This window comes from Leguminivora glycinivorella, chromosome 2, assembly GCF_023078275.1.
Source record: "Leguminivora glycinivorella isolate SPB_JAAS2020 chromosome 2, LegGlyc_1.1, whole genome shotgun sequence".
Taxonomy (NCBI): Eukaryota; Metazoa; Arthropoda; class Insecta; order Lepidoptera; family Tortricidae; genus Leguminivora; species Leguminivora glycinivorella.
Window position 1 is genome coordinate 12,162,768 of NC_062972.1, and position 9,121 is coordinate 12,171,888.

A 9,121-nucleotide genomic window follows, 5' to 3' on the forward strand; every position below is an offset into this window, starting at 1 on the left:
TCCGCCTGATGGAAAGCGGTCACCAAATATATTTGTTTTTCGCATAGATTGTTAGTTAGTTATGCTGATTTAACAATAGTTATGATTTGTAGTTATACAAGAGCGGAAAAGAGGAAATTGTAACGAGTTGCGGTAAATTAAAACCACCGAAGGGGGTGCGAATCACCTAGTCGCACGTGTTCCATTTTACCACGTTAAAATACTACTTTTCACACTAGTGCAGTAAATTAGCGTCATAGGTATAAACTGTAATAGTACGTATCGTAATACAAGTGCGGAAATCCGAAACGAGTGGCAATAAATTAAAACACGACCGAAGGGAGCATTGTACAAAGTTCTTCATACATAAATGGCCTTTCGAAGTTTCGACATGTACCACTTTTGGTACTAGTGTGATAAAGTAACACCATGTGTGCTGAAATATCATTCGAGTTCAGGGAAAAAATCGTAAGTTTAAAACTCGTAAGTAGTATTTTCATAGACAAGAATGAATACGAATATGAATACAGGCTAAGATCCTACGTTGTGGTGTGGGTTAATGTTTACTCACACTCTGAGAGCATAGTTTGTTTTTAAATATTAAAAACGCAATATGAACGAATGAACGTTTAAATGAAACCCGGCCGGCGCATGTTTCCATATTAAACGGCCGATATTATAAATCGTTTATGGCAGAAAGGTTTATCTACGTCAGCAAGAAACTTGTAAAGTCTTTTCCACGAAAAAGAGTTAAGAAAACGCCAAGTTAGGGACTCACTCTTACAAAAAGTTGCACAACTTCGGGCTTCAGAGGGATTTTATAAATATTAAAATTTAAACGGAATACTTTGAGACCCGACGCTAGTAGGTATTTTTATTTCCATTCTGCGTGAGCTAAATATTGACGAGTTCACTAAACGGAGTATCGGCTTTAATAAAATAAGAGCCATTGCTTATTTAAATTATAAGAAAGCAGAACAAAGCGAAACTAATGGAATCCAATTACAAACGCACTATTAGCTCAGAGTATGATTGAAGACCCTGAACAGTTATGCATAATAATTGGCTACTCTTCAGTTTAATTTAAAGGCACTCAAACCATGACGAGCTTCCGCCGCTGACGTTAACATTTTCAGATGCAGACGACATCTACGATTCAATTAAAGATTTATTATTTATACATTATAAAACAAGCAGTTTAAAGGTTTGTTAATGTTTTTCTATTAAGATATAATTTGTCATACTCATATGTCTAGTGATTTATTTTCCAAATACTTCATACCTACGTACTCCAGCAGACATTTTTACGCACCTAAGTACCTATACAGCGTGTGTATTCCATACGGGTGAATATCTTAATAACGATTAGTATCTTATCGACTTATCGTATCGTAAGGAGCCTAACTACATGTTTTTTTTAATAGATGAGATATGTTTTTCCATACATAATAATTCAGCACGCAATGTATTACGCCCACATCAATTAGCGTATCTACCTAAACGTCATTACGAAAATCTAAAACGGTGTAGGTATAAGAAAAATTTAACTTACAAAATCAGAGAATTATTCAGCTTATCTTTATTTTTGCAGAGAAATATAAAGTGAGTTACTGTTAACTACCTGGAAGTTGTGTCATGCATCAAATTAGCTTGATTATAGCTTTGCCCATTAGCTAGCGTACATGAAAGTAGTTTTTAATCTAAGTAGCTTTATTAATAACAGGCAACGGGATTCTGGCAAATATGCGCGGAAACCGCATCACATGACAGCGGAGACCCGTTTACTCCTTCCAGTTACTCACTTTCAAACGATTCCTATTTATTAAATTGCATCCGTAATAGAGTGAAGAGGAATTAAGGAATACGGAATTTTAGCTAATTATTTCCTGGATGATCTTGTAGATATTGTGTAGGTACATAAAAGGAAATATAATAAAGATAATTCTATCTTAACAGATATAATTTGGTAGACAAATAATTATTAGTTAAGTTTAATAACTTTATTTTGTTACACAAATAAAATAAATATTGGTACAATGCAAGATTTTGTAATGAATGTGTACGACGCATTTTCTCTCGCTAGGTGGACATTTATCTGTGGTCTGATTAGAAATCCAGTACGATATCTATAATCAATATAATCATCGTACCATTTATAATGTTTCTCCTACTTATTTACTACTTTTATAGAAATAGCCATGACTTTAATATTATTCTTTATTTACATGAAACACATTTACATAATTAAGTATATAAGAAACTAAGACTAAATTTAAAACTGATAGAAATTATAAGTAGGTGCGAAATTTCATATTTCATTTCACATAAATAATAGACTGTTCCTAACGGTATCCCTAAATAAAAATTCAATCTTAATGTCTACATTTTCAATCCTTTTCTTTAGGGTGCCAGAGAAAAGGATACCTATAGTTTTCTTAGTTCTTATTTACTGACAGACTTGTTTGACAGAATATAATACTGAACTGGGCCGAGTACTATCCCGAGTACAAAGAGGCCTTTCTAATATGGTCTGCCTCCATCCTCAGTATATGAGGAGTTATTTGCTCGCGCTCGTTAACGGGACGACATCCGGTAGGTAAAGTGACGCCTGCTTCATGAATCTGGAATAACTTTACTGACTTTTGCAGTGTTGTGACGGCACTGGTTTATTTAGGTAAATTATAATTAGATAGTTTATTGTACTATTATATGTTATTTGAATAAAATTAGTTTATTTCAAATATTGTAAATTGTCACAGTTTCGTTTTCTTTCAACCACTTATTTGCCAAGAGTGGCACTGAAGCTTTAGTAGTTTCATGTGTTCTGCTACCCCTTTATGGGATACAGGCGTGATTGTATGTTGTTGTTGTTATGTTGTTGTTGTAAATTGTATAATTCTTAATGGTTAAACACCTATTATATACAAACACATATTAAAAATGGTTAAACATTGAAATGTGTAAGCCAATTTACTTCTAGCTAATTCGTAATGTCTACTCTTCAAAACCAAAACAAAAAACAAGTATGTAAGTTTGTGAACTATATTAAATTGGATCCGGTTTCACCGTCCCTTTCAATTCATTTTTAATTTTCCAGAAATTAAATTATTCATTTAGTTTAAATGTGGAGGGGACCATATTAAAAACAAACCCATTGCCTATAAGGTAGCGAGAATAAAGAATCAATACAAGTAATAAGTCCGCCGCCAACGAAAGAGATACAATTAAAAAATAAAAACTGTTACCTCCATATCAGACACTATACCTATTAAACATTGCTATTGCCGTCCTAAGGTAAAAGGCAGCTATTCGACATTTTGCCGAAATTGAGTTATTGTGATATTCGTAATGTACAGATTAAGACGCATCGACCACTTTTTCCCATTTTCCGATATGTGCCTTAGTTTCCGAGAAAAAAATGCTAAAAAGGCAGTATTTGCACTAATTTTCCGAGAGTTCCTAGCCTAGAAAGCAGATATTGGACAAAACTAGGCTAAAGCAACGTATATGCAGTTATACGTTTTTTTACGCTCTGGTTAGCTTCAAATCTTATCAAGCATTACTAGCCTAAAAGTGCGTAAGAGCCAAAAACTAGCCTTAAAATACGTAAAAGTCGTTATACGTACTTTAAGACTAGTATCTTGGGCAAAAATTTAATAGGATACTAGTCTAGAAAACCGTTTATTAAAATACGTCATTTAAGACTAGTATCACTCGATTGTTTTACAACGTTATAATAGTTTTAAAAACCGTATAAGTATTGTACGTTCTTATTACTTTGTATGGATGTCGTATTAAACGCAAACAAACTTTAAAAATGGGTGAAAGAGCTGAAAACTAGTTTACAAGGCAGTATATGCTCCAACCGTTATTACTTTCCCCGCCCGCCACAGAGACACCTTACGCTAAGTAAAACCCGTCAGTAGCGAGCAGCAAGCGCCGGCGCAGCTTGTGGCTGCCGGTACGAGAGCGCAAATGGCTTATTGAGCGCGAAATATTCATCGGAAGCAAGAGAAGGTAAGAAAAGTACTTAAATATTGCATTTTTGTTATGTGTTTTCAACAATATGTATTGTTTGCATGTAATACAACATTCCTGTTGTCATTTTTATTCGCGATACATACATTTAAACCGATTTTCAGATACTTTTGCTCGAAGACAAATACGTCTTTTTAGCGTAGTATGCGATGGGAAAGTTGTTCATACGTACTTTTATACAACAAACATTTTATAAGGTTTTATCTTTATATTTTCATGATTTAGTTATGTATGTATTAAAAAAACATAAATATTGGGGTTTAATAGTTTTAGGATTAATTTTCAGTAAAACAAGTAGGCAATTTTTAGTCTGATGAGTCTATTTTATTAATTGAATGAAGATATAAATGAATAATTGCAATTTGTGCCTCAGCTTATATATAACAGTGTTCTCAAAATAGTGAGAATAATATGTTTACGTACCAAAGTAAATAGTTCATCGCCCTATCTACTACTTTGGAACTCTATTAAGACTCGCAATTCTGTCTAAATGTATAATAATGTGGGATTTTAAAATACTAGTGCAGATTTCATGATAACATAATATATTAACGTACCAATAATACATTAAATAATATGTCTATGTATGACTAGGGGTTTTCATTTTATTGCTAATGTAGAAAAAATTACTTACAGATAAAAATGCAGAACCCTAGAATTGCGAAGATCATGAAATTGTGCCCAAACAAACCAAAATTTGGTTATGGGTCAAACATAATTAATTCTCGGACACTAGAAAATATTAGTAACTGTCAAAATCTTCCTAACAAGATTAAAAACAGCACTGCTCGTAATATATTGTTATCAGAAAACCCTCTTCAAGATGAAAACACAAGGCACAATTCACGAAATGGGCAGTCAGGTGATATGAACATTTTGACTTACCGGTTCCTGATGATGACTTATCTGTTTCGAAACATGCTGGAGACAGAAGTATCGCAGTATACCTCTAATATCTTGGCACCAAACAACATTGTTCAAGTCGAAAATGCGAGACCAAATTCACGGACCGGGCATCTATGTGATCTGGATAATATATCTGAATTGCCTGTTTCTTATGACGACTTTACTTCAATCCGGGCCATTGAGACCGAAACAGCCCAAAGGAGGATTGTCAGTCCTACATTTAACTCATCAATATTTATGAAAAACGATGTTCGTCAAAATAGGAACGTTGATGGTGCTATATTTGATCAACCTTCTTGCTCTTATAATACTGTCCAGTCCTCAAAATCTACATTCGACAAAAACAGTTTCGGTAATATAAGCTCAGATCAATCACACATATCTGCAACACCCGAAAAAAATGATATATCAATGTTTTGTGTTTCCAAACGAAACCTGAGCGTGGGTCATAACATCTCTCCCATAAATTTTGAACCTACAGAACTTGACAGGACTGAAAATTTTAGCCCATTATTTTCCGGACTTGACTCTGACGATTCAGTAATGGATAAAATTACGTGCCTTCTGGATCATCCTCTGAAATGGAAATCGATAGTCTCCATACCAATTCACACATCTCGAAATTAATCCATCACAAAGTTCAACATACAATGATGGCAATATACCTATCGATTCGAATTCACAAGAAGAACCATCACAACAAAATAATGATAACAATATTAATTCCAATTCTTCAGAAGGACTTTCACAAAATAATGATGCACATTCCCATCCTGATCCATTAGAAGAAATTTCACAAAATAACAATCACACAAATGTAGAAGAACCTTTATTATTATTATTGTGAGCCTATTGTGTCCCACTGCTGGGCAAAGGCCTCCCCCTTCTTTCTCCATTCTTCTCGATCTTGAGCTAAAACTGGCCAGTCTGTCAAAAAGGAGTCCAAGTTATCTCGCCATCGCCGGCGAGGTCTGCCGGATCCTCTGTTCGACTCATGGGGCTCCCATTCCGTGGCTATCTTGGCCCACAAGTCATTCGGCATACGGCAGACATGTCCAGCCCAGTCCCACTTTAACTTGGCCGCTTTTCGAGCTACATCAATTATCCGAGTTTTTGAGCGCAGCGTGGTGTTTCGGATTCGATCCCTTAGTTTCACACCTAATATGGTGCGCTCCATAGCTCTCTGGCAAACCCCGAGTTTGGACTTCTGAGCTTCCGTCAAAGACCAAGTCTGTGCACCGTAAGTAAGGACTGGAAGTATGCACATGTCCATGAGCCTACGTTTAAGTGACAGAGGTAGGTCTCCCTTCATGAGGTGTTTCATTGACCAATAGCTCTTCCAGGCGTTCTCGGTCCGTCTGTGAACCTCTTTTTCTTGTCGCGCCTGGAAAGAGACTATTTGGCCCAAATAAAGGTATTCATGGACATATGCAATGCGTTCTCCGTTTACCTCAATCTTACGTTCTGTGCTGTTAGACATGACTTTGGTCTTTGACATATTCATCTTCAGTCCAACCTCGAGGCTTGCGTTGCTGAGGTCTTCTAGCATTTGATGTAGCTCGGATGCCGTTGAGGAAAACAGGACTATGTCGTCAGCGAAACGAAGATTGGTCAACCTTTTCTCGCCGACAACCAGCCCCTTGTCTTCCCAACGCGGCGCAAGTTTCCGGAAGACATGTTCTAATGTGCTGGTGAAAAGTTTAGGCGACAGCGGATCTCCTTGTTTTACTCCTCTTTGTACTTCGAAGGACTGGCCAGAAGACTGTAATTTTATAGCGGCTGTGCTATGTTTGTATATAGTGCTTAGGAGTTGGATGTAGTTAGGTGCTATTTCTTGGTGACGCAGAGCTGTGAAGATGGCATGGTGTGATATACTGTCGAATGCTTTAGAATAGTCCACAAACGCTAAATAAAGGGGGAGGTGGTGTTCGTGGCATTTTTCGATAATTTGGTTTTACAAACTAATAATACCTTGAAGTACACGAAAAAAGGTAAGTTACGCAAAAGACAGAAAAGTCCAGTAAGTTTGAAAGTTAGACAAGAAAAACACAAAAAATTACAACGAGAAAAGTATGTAGTAAAACCTGGATGTAAGCCACTAATATGTAAAAAAAAAATGTAATGAAAATTTTACAAACAACATGCGTCAGGCCATAAATAACAAATTCTGGGGTCTAACTTTTGGTGAAAGACGACAATTCATAAATAGTTTATGTACAGCTGCAAACTTTGTACCTAATCTCTTTATTTTATTTGTACTTGAGAAGTACTTAATTCAAAGGCTGAATTATGTTAATTAAAACATTTAAATAATATTAAACTATGTGCAATTTGTAAGTCTAGCGTAAGTTGATTATATATATCTAACCATACCAAAATATCAGAAAGATTTAATTTACTAGATAAGCAATGGATCTCAATATGTTTTGTTCATCAGATTATTTTAGTAAGTGTTGATTTTTTCAATGTTGATTAGACATTATCCAAAAAACACTTGATGGATCTCGTTTTGTTTTTAATAAATAGCTAGAAGGATAGCGTTTTTAGTGTTTAATACATACGTTTTTAAACTACGTATCCTTGTTTTTTATTTCTTTTTTGCCCAACCATACTAATCAATAAAGCCGTATATTTGGATTTTTTGGTAGTATACGTTCCTTTAGACTAGCATTCTAGACGAAAATCTGGAAAATTCACTAGAATACTAACCAAAAAGGCCGAATACCTACGATACTGCTTTTTTACTTAGAATCTCTAGTGCGAATTACTCATTGTTGCTAAACAAAAAGACAGTATTTGATATATACGGCGTTATAGCTTAGTTTAAGCTAAAATCCTAGATTAGAAAACCGTATAAAGCATGTTTACCGCTTTTTAGACTAGTACGACCTACCAATTTTTTTAGCTTAATACTATGCAAGAAAGCTTTTGTCGATTTTAAAAAAAACCGATCGCTTTAGAAACATACGAATAATGTCTAAAATAAGTATATACTTATACCTACCACATACAAAAAGAATTATTGAAAAAAGTTATTCCGTTCCGTAGAAATTCAAAAAAGAAGGTTTTTTGCGATTATCTCGAAACTAGCTTTTGTCGAATAGCTGCCTTTTACCTTAGGACGGCAGTATAACACTCACTCACTATTAATTTCGTGCTCTAACTTGGATGCTCTCTACAAATTTAATTTCTCGATACACGTTGTCACGAGAGCGCGTTAATAATTTATAATAGAGGGCGTATTTTGACGTTTCATATTAAATTAAATGAGAAACTGGATGTGGTTATGCGTCGGATAACTATGATGTAGTAAGGGATATTTAGAAGTTACATTTTCATTTCGAGCCAACGTCTTGATTCAATGCCATGTTGAAAATGATACTTGGAGATAGTTCTCGTACATACATAATATCAAACTGGCATATACATTATAACTACAGATGAGAAAATAAGATAGGTACATATTTATCTTTACACCTACATAAGTGGAGTCAGAATATGTTCATTACCTAAGGATTGTGTTGTAAGTAAGTATACTAAATAGGACAAGCAAGACCCACTTAGTTATCATTTAAAATTTGAAAAAGTACCTACAATATATATTACGTACTGCCATTATTATACATTAGCGCATCGCTCAAAAGTACCTAGATACCTATTATGCGCACGTACGAAAGTCAACGTAACTCCAAAATTCAATTTAAAAATGGCGCAGAGCACAAACATGAGATCAGCATCCAGAATTAAATGACGTGGGCCATTTGTCGGGAATTTCACGCACGTTGGCACCGCACCACGAACGCCGGCCAAGCCTCAAATTAATTGCTTTCCAATAATTTTTTTTTTATAATTTTCGACTCTTCCGACATTATGTAAATCAACGCAGTAGTACCTGAATTTGTTGGAACGTATTTTTATTTTAGGTTAACGAACCTGAAAGTTTCAAAACTTAGCTTCTTTAAAAGCTTTGAGAGTACTGAATGCCGGTTAATTACAATATTAATTACCTACCACCGTCACAGTCTCATTCTACTTGAATACCAATGCCTGTCAATTTCATTTCCCTATTTTTAAGCATCAATTACATTTTTATTGTATACATTTAATTAGGTGTGTGTACTTTGATACTTTTCGAGTATAATGGTTCTGATTTCTGATATATCGACCTAAAGAGAGAACGATTTATTAAAACTTTTAG